The sequence below is a fragment of the Triturus cristatus genome, chromosome 8, assembly GCF_964204655.1.
Source record: "Triturus cristatus chromosome 8, aTriCri1.1, whole genome shotgun sequence".
In the NCBI taxonomy this organism is placed as follows: domain Eukaryota; kingdom Metazoa; phylum Chordata; class Amphibia; order Caudata; family Salamandridae; genus Triturus; species Triturus cristatus.
The window spans coordinates 249137918-249155381 of record NC_140591.1 but is presented as its reverse complement, the minus strand read 5'-3'; the positions used below and the strand labels follow the sequence as shown (position 1 = coordinate 249155381).

General features: G+C 42.2%; 1 protein-coding gene across 1 annotated transcript in view; it reads left to right on the top strand.

The window, feature by feature from the left end:
• LOC146801922 (matrix metalloproteinase-20-like) overlaps positions 1 to 17464 on the top strand; it is a 165739-nt gene that overhangs the window by 59200 nt on the left and 89075 nt on the right. The gene's annotated exons all lie outside the window — the stretch shown is intronic.

Here is a 17464-nt window from a genome sequence, read left to right as displayed (position 1 = left end):
TACCTTGGACTCTTTTCTAGCCAAGGCAGTGACTGCACTGGCAAAGGAGATTGAAAGTGCAGATCGAAGGCTATTTGTTGGAGAGGTGGGACATTTACAACCTGTTCTTGAAACTGCATCTCCTGGAGTACTGCCAGTGGGGAGATTGACCGCAATGCAGACACTGTTAATGTAAGTGGTGAAACCCTGACTATGATAAACACACCTACCGAGGCCAGGTACACCAACTCCCCCACAGAACCACCAACTAAGAAAAAAAGGGGGGTGCGCAAATAAATCAGTCTATGGGAAATCCAAAGTCATGATTCACACACAACCTAATGTTATCTCAAATTCGCTATCTGAGGGTGACATTCTATGCTCCAGATTGGAGCAAACACTTAAACTATCTTTAAAACCTTTTGTGGAAAGATTAAGTATAATCAAAGAAAAAATATAATTCTGGCTGCATTGTCACCACTGCAGGGCATAACTTGGGGATGGAGGTAATACCACAGGCACCCAGTCTGCATGCGTTAGGTGAACCTCCCCTTCCCTTGGATTCTGCTCTATTGAATCAACCAGAAAGACAGACACAGGGTGGGAACAGCCAAAGATTAGGCATAGAGAGCACAGTAGTTAAAAACCCCAACTCTCAACTGTATTTAGGTACTTGGCCACACAGAGGAACCCAATTACAACAAAATAGGCTGTTATACCCTCCCCTGTGACATGATATCTTGCCGGTGCATACTAGTATAGCTGCTACACAGAGTATGTTGTTGGACTCAAATTGGTGGCATAGAAATAAGGCGCTAGCAGGAGTAACCCACGAGGACAGAGGCAATTCTCTACAGGATGGGTGGGTGAGAGACAATAGTGTCCAACCCTTTGTAAGATTGGATCTGCCCCAGATGTATGCCCCTATGTGGTGATCCTGGCCAATGTCCCTGAGTTAAATGCTACTCAAGTAGAATCCATTGAACAACTGATGACTAAAGCCCTTCATTGGTTGAACAAACACTCCCTGGAAGGGCTACAACTTTTTACACATCTTATTATGGCGAGAAGAGTGAGGTGGGTAGGTAACTCTAAGAAAACAATAGGAGAGGATAGTATAGTGGAAAATATTAAGAGCCACTTTTTGGTACGTAAACTATTGGACCTACTACCTAGCTCTCCTTCCCCTAAGTCACAGATTTATACTCTCCCGCTGGGCTTTTTCTACAGACCTATAAATATAAACGTAAATTAAAGGGATTTTAGGAATAATACCATATTCCCCCAGTCCTTGTCATGCCAATTCTATGAACCACAGATAAATCCCATGATATCCTGGATTCTTGTGATTGACAGAGGGTGGATAGCAGGAGGCCCGCAACATCTCTCCCAATACTTGAAGAGGGAACTGTGTGGGTGAACTGTTTGACTATAGCGGGATTAAGACATAAATTAATGGATCAAAATTGGATTGAACTCATAAATAAATATGATTTAATACGTCTGCAAGAGACATGGGAAACAGCCCGGTCTATATAGATGGTTACCATCCAGAGCCAGATGTGCGATAGGAGGCATTTTGATGTTGGTAAGAAACACCTTAAACCTCAAAGTACTAGCTTCTCATAATGATTCCGTATACTATCATCATTTTCTGTTTAAAAACCCGGATGGTGCTATCATTCTACTAATTAATTTCTATAATAATAATTTTACAATAGAGATGTCGAGGATCTTAGACATAATGGATAAAGTAATCGATGTATACACTAGAGATTACAATAGCACTATAAATATTTTATGGGTGGGTGATTTCAATACCCACAGCTGCCACAAAATGATAAAACCAGTGCGTGGGCTAGTAAATGAGGAAGGAGAGGTGATCCCTCATTTCTCACACAATGATCATGGCCCAGCAATAAACAGACTGTTTATTACAAACAATTTAGAAATTAATAATCCAGGCGATAGCAACACAGATTGTTACATAAATCATTTGGAACCAACTCTCAGGGCACCATTTTTGATTATTTGATAGTCTCAATTTCACTAAACACCCTTTTTAGAGATATACAAATATATCCCTCACATTTTAGCGACCACATGATATTAGTGTGCAAAATGAAATGGGGAAAAAGCACACATTCTGTATACCAGTTGTATCCCAAGGACGTGTATAGGGAAAAGAAATGGGATATCTCTCAAATGGGGCAGTATTGATAAAGGAAAAGTGTCCCCTTGGTGATTAACAATCGATTTTCTGAAATAATGAATTGCCTTAATTTAGACTCCCCCCAAATTAATGTGGTGGCAGCTTTTGAGCTAATTCTAAAGGAGGTGAAATCCAATCTTGTATGTGAGGTCACTAGTCATAATACTTCTAGTCGAGGTTGGTTTGATTCAACCTGTACAAAAGCTTTAACTAACCTTCACAAGGCTCTTAAGGTAATCCCTAGGGAACAGTCATTGGTTAGTTATGTTCGCAAACAATATAAAGAGGCCAGAAAGAATAGACCGAAAACTTTAAAGGAGGAGGCATGGGAGTGTCTTAAACAGGCTGCCGTCACAAATAACGCCAAACATTTCTGGGCGGTATAAACTCTTTTTTGAAAATAATTCAGACCCTACTCTTGAGACCCATGTGGATGAAGACACCTGGGCCACAAATTTTAAAAAGTCTTTGAACGTATTTCTGGTGATTTGGAACCTCATCTAAAAAATCCTTTATTAATTACAAATACTTTTTTAATTTTTGAAGATTTTGGGATCCTTATAAAGCAGTGTAATAGGAATAAGGCTCCAGGACCGGATGGTGCACCTATTGATTTCTTTCTTGATAAACCGGACTTATGGGCCCCTTTTTTAACTAATGTTTTTAATCCAATAGCTAGTGTTGGACCACCAGAATCATGACCAAAATCAATTATAGTCCCAATACACAAAAAAGGTGATATACCAATCCCCAAAAAGTATCAACCCATTTTGCTGATGGACAGCACCACAAAATTAATGGGACGCATCCTACTAAATAGATAAGAGGATTGGGCCAGTCAGAGAAATATTCTGATTCCGGTGCAATATGGCTTCAAGAAACACAAAGGCACTGTGGATCAATGTTTAAATTTACATTTGATTGTCTCTAAATATACTGTAGCTAAAATGGGAATGCTCTACATGGCGTTCATGGATTTGACAGCAGCTTTTGACTGCGTTTCCCCTTCCCAGTTATGGCTTACTATGGGAAAAATGGGCATTGATAAAGTCATCATCTGCTTTATAAGACAACTGTATGCACAGGCTACGGCCTGTGTATGATATGGAAATAAGGGAGAATGCACAAGGGGTTTTAGGATAGAAAGAGGGGTCAGACAGGGGTGTGTCCTTGCCCCTCTTCTATTCGCTCTGTATACTAACAGGGTGGAGGGGCCCCTGCTTTAATCCACTTCAGATGTCCCCATGATAAATAAAACTTGCATTCCCATACTTCTTTATGCGGATGACGCAGTGCTAATTGCCCAGACTGTCTTGGCACTGCAGAAACTGATAACAGAGTATGTGTCTTTTATGGAAAAGATGAACCTTTGTGTAAATCAAGCCAAATCCTATGTGTTAGTGGCTGGCCAACGGGAAAAGAAAAACCCTGTCCTTCACATAGATGGCCGCATAATTAAACAAATAGATGCCTTTTTGTATTTGGAAATATTGTTTAATAAAACCGCAACTTGGAACCATATGATTGACAATAGAAACTCGTTTTTAAGAAAAAAAATGAATGCAATTTTTAGTTTTATTAAAATACTGGGCTCTAAACCACTAGGGGCCATATGTAGGAAGCCCAATACCGGTCGGTAACGGCCGATTTTCGGTAAATATCCTGTTACCGACCGGTATTCAGGCTTTTGGTATGTAGGGGGCACATTTCAGGATTCGGTAATTTACCGAATCGGTAAAATTACCGAATCGGTAATTTTACCGATTCGGTAAATACCGAATCCTGAAATGATATGTAGGGGGAGTGTGTGGTTGTTGTGGGGATTCGTTATTTACCACCAACTAAAAGTTGGTGGTACATGACGAATAGCTGTAAAAAAGCATTTCTTTGCACTTTGAAGTGTGCAATGTGGCAGACATTCATGCCCTTGGGCATGTATGTGTGCCACATGTGCACACATGCAGGAATCAGGGGTGCAACAGGGTGTCACTGTGACACCCTGCCACCCTTGATTGTGCTCCCCCCATTACCGAATCGGTATTTACCGATTCGGTAATGGTAACTGGCTTCCCATTGATTCCTATGGGCCTCCTGGCCCATAGGAATCAATGGGAAGCCAGTTACCATTACCGAATCGGTAAATACCGATTCTAAATTACCGACCCATTCCGAATCGGTAAATATTACCGATGGATTACCTACATAGCATTTACCACTTCATAAATACCGAATCGGTAAAATTCGGTATTTATGAAGTGGTAAATATTAGGCTACCTACATATGGCCCTAGATGTTATAAAACTGATGTATAGGGCCAAAGCTATCGCTGTTGCAACATATGGAGCAGTAGTTTGGGAATATATGAACTCTGAGTCACTTCAGTCCACGGAAAACACTTTCTTGAAAAAATTTGTAGCCCTTCCTAGAAGCTGTTCTTCTTTTAATTGTCACCTTGAGCTAGAAGTACCATATATAACCAACAAGGTCCACCTAGCACTAATCCTGTTGTGGAACTCAATCTGGTGAAGAGAATCATTACACTTAACTCAAAATATCATTAAGGACTGTCTTTCACTTGATAAAGTTCCTAAGATGCCATGGATCTCGTATGTTCAACGTACTCTCACTACTCTAGGTCTACAACATCTTTTTGTGACCCCATCTACTTGTGGGTTAATATCTAAAAAACAATTAAAACTACATTTTTATGTGAAATGGAAAGAGTAAGATATGCACACAATAACCAAAAAAGAATGGTTTCAACTTATTTGAACATACCTGTTATCCCTTAGGGACCAGCTTCCTATCTGTCATTTGTAACAAATCATCAGCATCTATTTGTATTGCTAAGGGTCAGATTAAATCTTATCTGCACACTTTGGGCTATCCTTCTGGTATCCACTCTCAACAAGCTTTGCCTTTTTGTCAATATGATGGAGTTTCGACTCAAACTGATGTGCACTTCCTGTTTTTCTGTAAACATTATGCACTTTATTGGAAAATGTTTAAAGCTCCAATTATGCACAAATATAATTTTAGGCAATGTCGAGTAGCGTTATATTTTTTGCAAATGTTGCAGGATCATTTTATCTGTTATTCAGTAGCATCTTTTTTATTTCTAGCAATAAAAGCAAGAAAGCTTATGAAGTAATTTGGAACCAGCTATATTTTAAATATGTGCTTTTATCTGATTTCTTTTTAATGCTTTTCAACTATGATATTTTACTGTAAACTGTGCTCTGTGCTTTTATGATATATGTGCTTTTTAGATCGAATATTGTATTTTGAACTTGAACTTGGTAGTGATATTGACCATTGGCATCCATATATGCTCTGCTTTGACAGTGTAAAGGGCAATGATCAATCCTGATTTTCTGGCGGCAAGATGAAGAATATGTTGAGTCATGGTCCCTGCACCCTAAAAATGCATTATAAAACATATAATTGGGAAGGGTGAGCACACCCTAACCCCTAGGGGTATGTGGGGTAAGGGTCCCAAAATAACCCATATCTTGATTGGCTGGACACCACATGAACAACATGTTATGTCAGCCATTACTGGAATTTTGGAACATGGTCACCACTGAAAAGCACTGTAGAGATATCTTGTTTTTGAGGGTCACAAAAAAGAACACATATGCAGGGTGATAATAGGGGTTAGTCATTCTCTAAATTGTTCATTGGTGGAACTTATTTTAGGAATTGTGGTGTATTATAAGGTTAGTTTACCCCATACAAAAAAAAATGCTGCTCCATGGCTGGTATTTGATGAAACATGTTGGAGAGTAAACGGTTTTCTCTCATGATTTTCTGTTAAAGATTATGGAAAGTGCTCCAAAAGCTAAAATGGGAACGCATTTTTTTTAAAATCAACTTGTGCTATCTTCCTGAGCCATATGAGAACAAAGTCTAATTTCTGAGTAACCATCTACTTCCATCCTCAGTAGCAATCTATCCGCAAATTCACCACAGTTACTGCAGATTCACCACAGGGTTCTAATGAACGCTAACATTCTGCATTTATAACAAAAGTGTGGCACATCTGAATGCCATGTTGATGGATTCAAAGCTGTACAACTGAAATAATTTCCTACAGATAATATTCCAATAAGTGACGAAATTAGGGATGTATTTTTGTCATAGAAATAACAGAGACAAAAACTCTTTCAAGCTCTCCTTCCTCCTTTTTTCAAATTCTAATATCTCAGAAATTACTGTACGGATTTACCAAACCAACAAAAACATTCCTTCTGAGTAAAGTTTTACATTCATGCCAAGTTTTGTATAAATCCATTCAGTGGTTTTGGCTGAATGTGCTAGTAAGAGTTCCTATGGAGGCTAAAGTAAAAATAGATTTTTTTTGGCCATCCTTTTAACTTTTTTTCCCCTGCAGGAAACATGGCATGCCAGACCTTAGTTGATTACGCTTAGTGAGTGCCAATGTTGGTGCAGATCTACTGATGCCGATCCAAGTTATAGGCAAATCCAAAGATGTTTTTGAATGGAATATGCAGCAGTATCAAAACTACACAGTGGTGACAGTGGTGCAGCTTCCATTGGTGCAGCAGGTGCATTGGCGCCCAAGGCAAGAAGGGCCCAGAGAGTCCGGCTTCTAGCTGTTTTTTTTTATTCAAACAGAGGCCAGAGGGCCCATTTCCTTCCTTGCCTATGACACACTGGCTACGCTAATAACTGGCATGTGTCACTGTGCAGCTATAATTGATGTTGGAATGTAAGTATATAATTAAAAAAACAATGACATTGACTTAAAACCACAGTCAAAACTGTTATAGTTCTGGAGCAAAACCACTGAGGTGACAGTTATGGGCACCAATGCACACATCACAGTCCATGACGTGTGCTGCCCCCCAGACATTTAACGCTATAGAAACAAAGCAAAAAGCTATCAAGAGAACAGCATAGCAGGCAGAATCTGTTATGGCCTGTGTTGTGTGCATTGTTAACCATAACTGGTGAAGTTCAGTGGTTTTGTTTCTGCATTTGAGGCAGAACCACAATTAATTCTTAATTAAGGTACATGGGTGTGGAGTTAAGAACAGTAACACTATAGTTATCTATGTATACTTGCCTTTACAATATTGTGGTAGTTGATGTTTTGCAGTTAACATGGTGGCAGGACTATATTTTGTCATTTGATAATGTGATGTATAACTACAAATCTCTATAGAATGCAGCTGTATTGTATGTAGATACTGAATTGTACTCCCTCTTTTCTTCAAAAGATGAACTCACATGTTATTGATACATGACCATGGTGTCAGGAGAATGGCACAGGTGATTGGATCAACTTGGTATGATCCTGCCCATGCTTTTATCTCTATTGGTAGTATATCCTAGAATACTTACTAGTATTACTACTTACTCCTAGAACAGTACTCCTGAGGCGGAAGCCGGGAGCAGAACCAATTTTTAAAATTTGAGTGTCACTTGTTGGTTGTATTTTCGTTTAAAATTTACCTTCATTTGAGCACTTGTAGAAACGAAAACCCTCCCTTGGCTACACGCTGCACAGTGGATCTTAACGCTGAGAGCGGACTTGGGACAAAAACAAACTTTCTCAGACGCCATTGCCGGCGTGCACCGAGGCCACGCCCCTTCGAGGCCACGCCCCCCCGCATCAGTATAAAGGCGCTGACAACTAGCGCTCTTTAGAACAGTACTCCTGAGGCAGAAGCCGGGAGCAGAACCAATTTTTAAAATTTGAGTGTCACTTGTTAGTTGTATTTTTGTTTAAAATTTACCTTCATTTGAGCACTTGTAGAAACGAAAACCCTCCCTTGGCTACACGCTGCACAGTGGATCTTAACGCTGAGAGTGGACTTGGGACAAAAACAAACTTTCTCGGACGCCATTGCCGGCGTGCACCGAGGCCACGCCCCTTCGAGGCCACGCCCCCCCGCATCAGTATAAAGGCGCTGACAACTAGCGCTCTTTAGAACAGTACTCCTGAGGCGGAAGCCGGGAGCAGAACCAATTTTTAAAATTTGAGTGTCACTTGTTGGTTGTATTTTCGTTTAAAATTTACCTTCATTTGAGCCCTTGTAGAAACGAAAACCCTCCCTTGGCTACATGCTGCACAGTGGATCTTAACGCTGAGAGCGGACTTGGGACAAAAACAAACTTTCTCGGATGCCATTGCCGGCGTGCACCGAGGCCAAGCCCCTTCGAGGCCACGCCCCCCCGCATCAGTATAAAGGCGCTGACAGCTAGCGCTCTTTAGAACAGTACTCCTGAGGCGGAAGCCGGAAGCAGAACCAATTTTTAAAATTTGAGTGTCACTTGTTGGTTGTATTTTCGTTTAAAATTTAACTTCATTTGAGCACTTGTAGAAACGAAAACCCTCCCTTGGCTACACGCTGCACAGTGGATCTTAACGCTGAGAGCGGACTTGGGACAAAAACAAACTTTCTCTGACGACATTGCCGCCGTGCACCGAGGCCACGCCCCTTCGAGGCCACGCCCCCCCGCATCAGTATAAAGGCGCTGACAACTAGCGCTCTTTAGAACAGTACTCCTGAGGCGGAAGCCGGGAGCAGAACCAATTTTTAAAATTTGAGTGTCACTTGTTGGTTGTATTTTCGTTTAAAATTTACCTTCATTTGAGCACTTGTAGAAACGAAAACCCTCCCTTGGCTACACACTGCACAGTGGATCTTAACGCTGAGAGCGGACTTGGGACAAAAACAAACTTTCTCGGACGCCATTGCCGGCGTGCACCGACACCACGCCCCTTCGAGGCCACACACCTCCCCCCAGTGCTCCCTCTCCACCAATAAATATGTGCCTCTGGCGGAAGCGCAGCGGACGTGCCCAGTGGGCGCGCCGGCTGCGCGCCGAAGGCGCGTCTAAGGCAAGCCCGTCTGCGCCCGTCCGCGCCAGGACGGGCCTAGGGCCAGCAACCCTAGACCTTTCCAATCATGCAAGTTTGTCATACTCCAGGGACTCCCTGCTCCGACTGAACCAGCCCCTACAGCCTTCCTGTACCAACTCCCTTACAGGTGAGAACCAGTGCACTCACTGTCCAAACTGTCCTTTCAAATTCACCCCAGCTCTGAAGAACCAACTCCCCCCGACAATCATTAAAATGGGTTTGTTAAATTGTCGATCCTTACCCAAACATACCCAGGAAATACATATGCTACTAGAAGAGGAGAAACTTGAGATCCTATTTCTCACAGAAATGTGGCTCAGACCAGAATCGGACTTCGACATTGTCCAGGCCCTACCTCAGGGCCTCCTACTGCAACATCTAGACCGAGCGAAGGGTAAGGGAGGAGGAATCGCGATTATCTATAACAACCAATTCACATGTCGTTTTTACGACAGCCCTCTATCGAACTGTGAAAATGTACATTTCAACATCCAACTGTCCCCTTGCAACTCCCTCTCAGGAGTCCTCATTTACCGCCCACCTGGGCCCTTAGGCCAATTTTGTAGCTCCCTTCTAGAATTTTCAACTGCTCTCTCGAGCACTTCGTCTAACATGATAATCCTAGGGGACCTTAACATTCATTATGATAAGGACGATGACGATACTGCAGCAGAACTACTGGCAGATTTAGCGACTCTTCACCTTCAACTCCAGAACAACCAACCTACACATAGGCTCGGACATCTACTTGACCCTATCATATGCAACATCGATGATCTTAAAACCAACGATCCGATCCCTCTGCCATGGTCGGACCACCTACTCATCCCTTTCAGATGGGAAGTACCTAACATCTCTCCCCCCAACAAGCCCTCTGTCGCTCCCACGCGTCCCTGGGGCAAACTAGACATCGAAAAATTGAAACAAGCCTTAGAACGCCGTAAACCAATCCACGAATTAGACCCTATAAGAGCAGACATAAAGTTCTCCTCTTGGATCGAAAACTCCCTTAACACGATCCTCCCAAAAAAACCACACCTTACCTCCCGTAAAAAAACTCCGGCCCCATGGTTTACACAGGAGACCCGCCACCTAAAAAAACTCTGTAAAAAAGCTGAAAGAGTGTGGCGGAAAGACTTCGACCCTGAGCGCAAGAAAGACTACAGACTGTCGATTCTAGCGTACAAAAAAGCATTGAAAAATGCACAAACCGCCTTTTTCCAAGAGAAAATTAGTGCGGAATCCTGCTCATCAAGGGAGACTTTCCAAATCGTCAAACAACTCTTAAAAACACCAGAACCGTCAGGATCTGTCGACCCCTCAGATAACCAATGTGACAAACTGGCCGCATTTTTTGACCAAAAAATCCAAAATATCCTACAAAAACTTCCCCCCCTTTCCAACACGGATCATCCTCCGGTAGCGGCAGAACAGACCAACGCGCTCAACACGGGACTTGATTCATTCACCCTCATAAGCCCCGACACTCTGGCGCCTATTCTCCAGTCACTCAAAAGTGGCTCACCTTCAGACCCAGCCCCAGTAAAAATCTTAAAACTTGTAACACCGACTATTCTCGAACCACTGGTAAATGTAATCAATGCCTCTTTGACCAACGGAACGGTTCCCTCCAGCTGGAAGAAGGCGAAGGTTAGGGCTCTACTAAAAAAAACGAATCTGGACCCCCTCAACCTTTCCAACTTCATGCCAATCTCCCTCCTCCCATGCACTAGCAAGATAACAGAAAAATTCATAAACTCTCAGCTATCCAACTATCTCGAGACCAACGAACTACTCAAATCCTCACAGACAGGCTTCCGCCCGGGTCAGGGCACTGAAACCACGATGCTGACGGTGGTCGAGGAGGCCAGGAAGATCATGGATACAGGAGAATCAGTGGCAGTGATCCTCCTGGACCTAAGCGCGGCCTTCGACACGGTCAACCATCAGATCCTGGCCCAGCGACTTAGCGATCTTGGGATTTCAGGCCTCGCCTTATCCTGGCTGAAATCATTTCTGCAAGACCGCTCATTCCAGGTCATAGAGGGCAACTATTCATCCAAAGAGACCCCTGTACGTTGTGGAGTGCCCCAGGGCTCTTCTTTGAGCCCTACACTCTTCAACATATATATGTCCCCCCTGGAACAGATAGTCACCCCACACGGGATAAAACTCCTAACATACGCAGACGATACGCAGCTGGTGGTTTCCCTCACCCAGCAAAAAAATCCCAACATAGACCTCTATTCCTGCCTGACTGACATTGTCAGCTGGATGGACAGATCCCACTTAAAGCTCAACGGCGACAAGACGGAGATCATGGTGATGGGGAATCAAGCCCACCTCCTCACAGACTTCCTCTGGCCCCCTCGCATGGGTAAACCTCCAACCCCTAAGCCCGAGATTAAAAGCCTCGGTCAATGGCTGGACAAAAACCTCACCATGCAAACCCAAGCAAGAAAAACTGCCGGAGTCTGCTTTGGTCTCCTGCGATCCACCCGAAAAATCCTACCTCTACTCCCTTTCCAATCAAGGAAACTTTTGATACAGGGTCTCATCTTATCAAGGTTGGACTACGGCAATGCACTCTACCTTGGTGCACCTCTAAAAGTCACTACCAAACTTCAGGTAGTTCAAAATGCCGCCACCAGGATTCTGACCAACACCAGGAACCGCTGCTCAGCCAAACCAGCCATGCGAGCACTGCACTGGCTACCCATCATGGAAAGAGTGCAGTTCAAGTCACTCTGCCTCACACACAAAATTCTGAATGGGAAAGCCCCCCCATACTCAGAGATCTAGTTACTCCCTATAACACTTCCAGACCCCTTCGATCATCCAATGCCAACCTTACTAAACCACCCAAGATCTTTCGAGCACGATCAGGAGGCCGGCGCTTCTCTTACAATGCGTCCAAGATGTGGAATTCCCTCCCTCCTGACCTCCGTGCCCAACCTAATCTTCTGGCATTTCGAAAATCCTTGAAGACATGGCTGTTCCCATGAGCTTCTCTCCCTCTCTTTCCATCAGTACTTGTTCAGCACTGGGACGCTCACGGGCAGCTATGCGCTCTAGAAATCCGATAACATTTAACATTTAACATTTAACTTGAGGCATTTTCTAGGTCAGAAAATCTGTTTAAATCCCAGTTCAATATGCTGGACAGCATGCTTCATAGAGATAATCTCAATGAGGCAGATCAAACATTTATTTTTTATATTGATGCCGATGGCACTGTTTCAATTACAAAGTTTTGGAATTATTATTATTTCGTATGCACAGCATCTGTCTGTTTTTCAATGTGACCGAATAAAATGACACTATTTTGTCGATATACTTTCTTTTGCTTTAAGCAATAGTGTAGTCCCAATATGTTCAGTGGGTTCGAGGGAATATAGACACTGTCGTATAGAAGGACCTGTATTTGAATTGGAGTGACCAAAATGATACAGTGATTTAAATCATGTACTGTAGATAACATATTAATATGAAACATTAAAAAAAATCAAATGCATTATTTTTATACTTTTGTATTATTGTGTGTGGCTCTTGTTTCTTTCTAATTGTATACAAATTGATATGTAAAGAATAACTTTGATGCAATCCCAAAAAAAGTTTAAAAAATAAAGAGATTTATTATTATCAAATATTTAAAATAGTGGAAAGTGCAGAGGTTTTTACAGAAACACTGGCCATTTAATTCTAATGTATCTAAATCTTTAAAAAATTACTTTGGGAAGAAGGCAGAAGTTAGGTATTCAAAGCCTCCAAATCTTCACACTTTACCATGCCTTGTTTGGTCTCTTATTTGTAACCAAATACATCTATAATGAACTCCTGCCTGCCAAACCGGCTTGGTGCAGCAACATCACAGATCTTTTCTCTGGAATGCTACTAAGAATTTCTATGCATTAAAAATGTGTTAGCAAAATATTCATAATACTGAGGTCAGTTGAATTTGTCTTTCCACATTTTAAGTGCTCATTAGAGGTGACTCCTCAGCAAAATGGTCTCATATTGGACCTGTGCCAAAAGTACAACAAATGAAATAGCATCGGTGGAGGGGGTGTCATACAATGCCAATTCAGTAGTAATAGCATCAGAAGGGTATCACATTTATTTTGCAACCTATGATGTCATCAATAGTCTGTTACCATCTATCAGGCAAGTCATTATTGATACATCGCGTCTATCAAACCTTCCTGGGAAGAGCCATTCTCAGTTGAAAAAACACTTTTAGAAAGTTGTTTTATACCTGCCTAAAACTAAAATGCCTTTCCGCCAGTCTCCAACTGTCACCTAATTACAGATGGCTCCCCTCTGGTGAGAAGTATATTGCTCTCAGAGAACAAAGGGCCCTGAATTGGGAGGGATATTCCATTATTGCCAGGATGGCCCGGGGACAGTGCAAGCCCCTACGTGAGCTTCAAAGGATGTCTACCCTACCAGTGGTATATAAATCCCACACCTACAGGTACTTCCCTTTTGTCTTTCTAGTCAGGTTGGTTCCAACCCCAGTGGAAGGGGGGAAGCTGCCAAGAACTGAGTTAGATGGTGGGCAAAGAATTGCCCTCCACCCACAGGCTGGCACTGGGTATAAAAGTGCATCCTCAGAACACAGAAGATTCTTGGACATGCAGATAATCTGAAGAAGGACTTCTCTGCTATCTGCAGGTCCTGAAGGAAGATTAGGCCTGCTTGCTTTGACTCCAGGACCCCAGAAGTGATTCTAAGGGCCAGTTGGCTGACCTCCTGTTTGAGCCAAAGGGCGACAGCAAGCTTCTAGAAGACTTTTCTACTTCCCGTGTTGACCAGTTCCAACTAGACTTGATCTGGGCTCTTCTGCTGGTCTCTGTGGGAGTAAGCCCTGACTCTCAAGCAATGTCCGCAAGGTCTTGATATCTTTATTGTGGTCAAAGTGTACAATTCCCTGCCTAACTGAAAGTTTCATGGGACTCCTCGCCAAGCAACAGCTTCGCCAGATTCGACACCAAGCAGCATCCAATCAATGCTGACAATCCTCTCTGATGTCATCAGATCAAACACCGAACAACCTCTAGTCAACTCTGAGTACTCGCGTTGCACCTCCCATGTGTCCTCGAGGCCTTCACTGGATCCAACCGGCTGCCTGGACCGACTGAAGACTTTTGACCTCCATAAGGCCTTCCAGGTCTGAAGGTAACTTTCCACTGGGAAGAAACTGGTGTCTTTATCCGACCGGCGACAACTCGCACTCCGCCTTAACTTTTGACTTTGATCCAGTCTAGCACAACCACATACCTGTGGTAGATTCTTTGTGCTTTTTGGTGTTATTTTGAACTCAATTTTAAAAATGTATATCTCTGGTTCTATTCAATGGGTTTTTGTCATTTTGGTGTCATTTTATTTATTAAAATATTCCCTATTTTCCTAAACTGAGATTTTTCTTGTGTTGTTCTTTCATTTTATTACTGTTCGTGTACTGTATAAATACTTTACACATTACCTCTAGGTTAAGCCTGCCAGGAGGTTGAGCTTAGGTTTATTTAGTGGCTCTAGTGGTTCACCCTGACAAGGATTATGATTATTATTTGAGTTGAATTATCACCCTCTCAACTAGTCGCCCAATTTCTTTTTTTGTTTTTTAGTGAGAAGCTTATTGATCATTCAAATCTCACAGTGATAATACAAATAGATACCAGGGCCTCGTAACAGATAAGAAGAAAAATATTAATTATTATAGAACCCTCAATCATACATAGGTCCAATCATTCATACCAATTAATTTATCATGGGAAAAAAGCAATTAATTGAGGCAAAAATATCCATACTACTTCATATTCCCAAGTCATAACTAGGTAAAAGTTCCAAAGGGCCTAACTTAACTGGTTCTCATATTCATTTTAGCTTGAGGTGACCGGGATTGCACTCTTTTTTTGCAAACTCCAGACCGCAGAGAACTATTAACTCCTTCCACCAGGATGGGGGTTCAGGAGCCTCCTTTTGCAGCCAAGCACAAGCAATTGGCAATCTTGCAGACGTTATATAAAAGTAAAAGACTCCAGCAGCTTCCGGGGGTACACTAGAAGCTTGACCGAACAGTATGGTTTTCGGATTGGGGCTAGCATAGGTCTTAAAAGGTTGATACATTAATGCAAATACTTTGTGCCAGAACTGAGTAATAGAGCTGCAGGTTGCAAAAATATGTACCGTATCAGCCTTACGCACACTACATCGAAAACACACTGAGGTTTGCCTTAAGCCTATTTATACAACTTGAATGGTGTGTAAAACAAATCTGAGCACTAGAGAGGGAAGGCCTCAAGACTGATGAACCCCTAACATTTTGAGAGGTCACATTAACCGGTCTCAATATATATCAAAGTGGAAAGGAATCTACACCTAGATGAATCGGTGCGACCCTTGCACCACATGGATATATTAGTAGGGTCCTCACCCATTAGTACCACCAGTGGCATGCTTGATCATTGTGGGTGGGCTTCAGGATCCTAATTCTTGTTTATTAATAAGGTCCTTTAGCTGGGATAAAAACAGTGTGATGTTCTGTGAGTGCAATGACCCCTAACATCTATAACTTAGTAAGGTCGACATGTTTCAGCCTGTTACAAGTGCCACCCAGGGTCAGCAGGCTTTCTTCAGGACCAACTAAATCTGTTTATTTTCTACAGACTGTGTTAAATACCAACTCCTAATGCTGGTTTACACAGTACAGTAAATATGAAGCATCTAGTCATACAGACCATAAAGGACCTTTTCTCTCTAGTGGTCTATGACTCCTAAAAATGCAGGCTCCATGAGGTAGTGGGGGTGGGGCCATCCCTGCCATCACACTTACACCAAGGAGCATCATCCTCCCTTGCACCTATTTAGCTCCCGCGCTCCTCCAACGATGCAAATCATACAGGATTTTAAAAGAGCAAGACTTAAGCCTAGAAACATAAGGGGCAGATTTACTAAAATCTTACGCAATGCAGCTCAGCAGGCAAAAAGCTGTGCTGGGTTGTGTGGGAAAAAGAGAGCAGGAGAGTGCCATATTTACAGAAATATAGCACTCTCCTCCCCTCTACCTAGCTCTGGGGCTGAAATTAGCTGCCATACAACCCGTACTTTAGTGCAAGAGGGTCTCTGTGAGTTTAACATAGTTTTTGTACTGGAAGGATAGCCTTGGATATCAATTGACAATTGAGCTGGCTAGCATCTTCAGTTTAAACATTAAAAAGAAAAGAACAACATATTGTTTTCTGTAAAGAATGCATCTGTGAGATAAAGAATTTAGTGTGTGATGAGTCAAGTGTACTTTTGTGGCAGAAAATAGTCTGTCATCCATTACAAAGCAAGCATGTTATTGGAGGCAAAATGATACACCAAACAGCCAAAAGACCTACTCTATGTATGTTTTGAAGATTTGGTAACCAAATATTTGCAGATCTTCATACTAGCATAGACACTCCAGAGTGCAAAGTAATGTTGTAGTATTGCCTAGATGATATAGTAAAAAGCACATGCATGAGCACTCCAGTGAAAGGGACAGCACCAACAGGCCTTCTACCACTCGGGCTTTTGCCAGTGTTACCATAATATGAGCGTGGAATCTTTGGGGCTGTATCATGAGTGTGCTGCGGGCTTGGAGCAAAGCAGAGAGCCTGTTTTTATGCACCTGCGGTGAATAACATCAATTCATTTAACCCAATATTAATCAGAGTTAGTACATTATGTCTGGCCAGCACAGTTTGGAAGCAGAAGAGGCAAGCCATGCCCGCTGTTAATGAGCTGTGTTGTCTGGAATGAAACGCTAACTGGGAGGAATATCGATTAAGATAAATTCACTGGCGCTTATTTACAAGTCCCTTGCGCCACCAGTACGTCACTTTTTCCCATATTAAAAGTGATGTACCGGCAGCGCAATGGGCTTTTAAATAAGCCCCAGTGTACACACTGAACACGCTTGGCTGTTTGCATTGCAAGCAAAGAGCATCATCATACCACTCTATACACGTCATATGTATATCTAGCATCAACGAGACTCCTAGAACATACTTATGTTTTGTACTCTTCATTCCACAATAGCATTTTGAGGTCACATGTGATATCTCATATGATGTCCTCAGTGATCTGCAATAAGATTGTGCAGCTTTTAGTTATGAGTTGTTGTTCTCTTTTGTAGATGATACCCCACATTACCAATTATCACTAACACTCGACTAAGTAACTACTGCGGGTTAAAATAGTGCTACACTATAAACATTGAACAAAGTTGGGAGAAAATGTTGTCCTACCTACTAATGGGCATAGACTACTAAAATCTTAATGTTTGATGCCAACAATGGACATTGTTTACAGTGGCTTATTTTGTACATTTTGCATTTCACCATCATTAGAAT